Source organism: Fulmarus glacialis, unplaced genomic scaffold, assembly GCF_000690835.1.
Source record: "Fulmarus glacialis isolate BGI_N327 unplaced genomic scaffold, ASM69083v1 scaffold46632, whole genome shotgun sequence".
Taxonomy (NCBI): Eukaryota; Metazoa; Chordata; class Aves; order Procellariiformes; family Procellariidae; genus Fulmarus; species Fulmarus glacialis.
In genome coordinates this window covers 2,037-4,946 of record NW_009199369.1, presented here as the reverse complement: position 1 = coordinate 4,946, position 2,910 = coordinate 2,037, and the positions used below count along the sequence as shown (strand labels likewise).

At 35.9% G+C, this 2,910-nt stretch overlaps 1 protein-coding gene across 1 annotated transcript in view; it reads left to right on the top strand.

Moving 5' to 3' along the window:
* Positions 1–577, top strand: part of MAP7D2 (MAP7 domain containing 2) — a gene marked incomplete at its 5' end in the record, with an annotated part of 8,318 nt that extends 7,741 nt beyond the window's left edge. The window contains one exon of the mRNA XM_009573227.1: positions 51–577. The remainder of the gene's footprint in view (positions 1–50) is intronic.
* Between the last annotated feature and the right edge of the window lie 2,333 nt (positions 578–2,910).

The following is a 2,910-nucleotide window of genomic DNA, read 5'->3' as shown; positions in this document are numbered from 1 at the left end:
TCTAACTTGCATAGCTGACTTGATATTCTCTCTCTTTTTTTAATTGACAGAGGTAGCAGTTTGTTAAGGATATCCCTGTGATGCTACTGGCAGTAAAATATGAGCTTGTCACTTGAAAAAGCTTCTGCAGACCTTGAACACTGGATTTCAAATAATCAGAGCTGAATATAACTTTGTCTTCCGAAGGAATATGTTGAATAACTGGCTGCTTTTGGTAGAAACCAATGAACTAGAGCCTTGACGATTTCAGGGAAGACTGAGTGTGCATTAGAATTTGAGCTTTAGCTGCTAATAAAGCACTTATTTCTTCTTTTAATTTAAAATTCATCTCAACACTTCATTGTGATTTTTATCAATGCATTTTATTTTCAAATAATTCTTCCTTAAGCTTTATCATACATCCGTGTAGACATCTTTTTCTTGTAAATAATGATGAGGTTTGCCCACAGTGCATTGAAATGAAATAATATACTGTACTTTAGTTTTGTGCCTATCTTTTTTTGTTTTTAATAAGGAGTTATTGGCAACTTGTATGCAGGTATATAATTCAAAACTATAGCTGAAGAGGCTTGAAAAATACATAACTGCTGGAATCAAAAGAGCCTTCTTACTGACTGTGGAGTGTGGGAGCTGTCCCGTTATGGTTATGTTGACACTTATAGTCACTAGTGGCACTTACTGGTTAATATTAATTAGTCCGGGAGTGACTATCAACTATGTATTTAAAAACATACCTGTGTAACACCTGTAAACAAAGTAGGCAAAATGCCTAGTGTAATCCCTTAAAATATATATATATAGTATAGGTGTAGTAGATCGAAGTGAGTGGTCAAGGGGGGGTGAGTTAACATGTTAATCTTTGAAGATGCAGACACTTGATTAATACCAGCAGGCTTTCTATCATGTGGAGAAGTATTTTGTCTTCCTATAGGCTCAAGAAAACAAGATTTAGCCAGCAGCAAAACAATATGTGAATGTTGCAGCAGAAATGCAAAGGCTGAGACACATACGGGGAACACTGCTAACCCCCTTAGCATTCTGTAAGCATCTGTATGGAAAAATTCACATCAAGATGTATAATATCTAGACATTATGTGCCATACAGTGTTAACTTTATATCTGTTGGTGAACTATGATAACTTTATGCTAGATCATGTGCTGCTTTGAGGACACTTTTGTCCATTTCCTTATAAGAATAAATTATAAATACAACTCTCCTCGGACACTAAAACAAAAGTGAAAACTTGGGGGGTGGGGTTTTTTGCTTTTTTGTTTGGTTTTTTTCACATGTTAAGGGGGTTCACAGCATAGCTTGAGCTCAGTTGTAGCCCCGTTCTTGTGCTCTTTAAAGCCAGCAACGGGAAGGTAACCAATGACATTATGTGCGGTGTATAAAGAAATCATACCTACAACAATCCAGCTCTATTTATGTTAGTGTACTTCAGAGAAATACTTTCTTTTGACTGTGCAGTAAGCTGTAGCATGGTACTGTGTCTTCCAAATTAGTCCTTCATCTATTTCCTAAATAATAAACAAACAAAACCAGTTTGTTTTGCTGTGATACATTGTGTTTGACAAATGTCACATTATATTTTATTATGGTGTCATTGTATAACCTGTAGATTTCTGTATTTGCATGACCTGTATAGCATGTATAAAGGTGAAATACATTTTCATTTATGAATCTAACTTGTTTCTCAGCTTTTTTTACTCCCAGCAAAAATATGACTAATTTAAAAATACATGTATGTTAATTTGTTCTGAGGTGTTTTCTGAAGGAGGGTGTAATACTGAATGAAGGAGTGGTTGTCAGAGCCTCGAAATATTTCACCATTTTTTCCTTTGCCATGTAATAATTTGCTTTCTGAGGTCTTGCCAATACACAGAGGAAATGCAGACTGGTGGCAGAAGAGCCTTAAGGTGAGGGCTTCCAAACTGGCATCCAAGGTGCTAGTGACAGCATACAGGCCATTTTGCAGCCCCAGCTTCTGCTCTCTGGGGTATTACTTAGCAAAGAAAACAAGGAAAAGAAAACATGGGAGCTGTGGCAGACACTGTTCTGTTGAGTGGGCAGGAGCTGTTCTGTAAGGGTACCCGTAACATAAATGCTGAACTTCTCTTCAAGCTACATGCACGTACTGCTGCTTAGAAAGAGACCAGCCTGGAGCTGCTATTAGTTTTCTAGTGAAACGTTGGGGGAAAAAGTTCTACAATTTTTTTTTTAATCATAACTTCATTCAAAATTAAAAATGAGATAATCTACTTTTACTACGAAGTGTATTAATACTTTCCATGGTGGCAGTTCATCTCCCTCTTATTAATTCTTGAATCATTCATGTGATTTGTCCCCTCAGTTATTTACTAAGATTAAAGGAAGCATGATAAGTGAGTATTCATGAAGAAAGATATTGCATATTTTCCTTTATATTTGCTTTCAAATGTAACTTTACAAATTTGACTGAATATCTGGAGCAAATACTGTTAGCTGAGGGGTTAAATCGCTTCTACTTTTTGCTTTTGATGATGTAACTTCATACCAGTGTTTGCTGCTGTGATTCAAGTCTGCGCAATGAGCTTTACTTTTGTCAAGTGGTCTTGAAACTGTGGTGAAGGATCACTAGTGATTCACACAAGTCCTTGGTAAAGCTTTTCTGCTGTAAAGCTCTTGAGAATCAAGCTGTGAGAAGAAACAAGGAAAAAAGAGTAGAGCAGTGATTCTTGAATGGATTTTTATAAATGGATTTTTATAAATGGATGAATGGATATTTTTAGATTACTTTTATGAAGTGATCTGCAAAACAGGATTGTATGCACCAAGAAGAATCAGACACTGCTACTGTCCTTTTCCAGATTTACTTTCAAGAGCTAGTATAACTGTTAGTAAGTTTCTAATACATAAATAAGTAATAC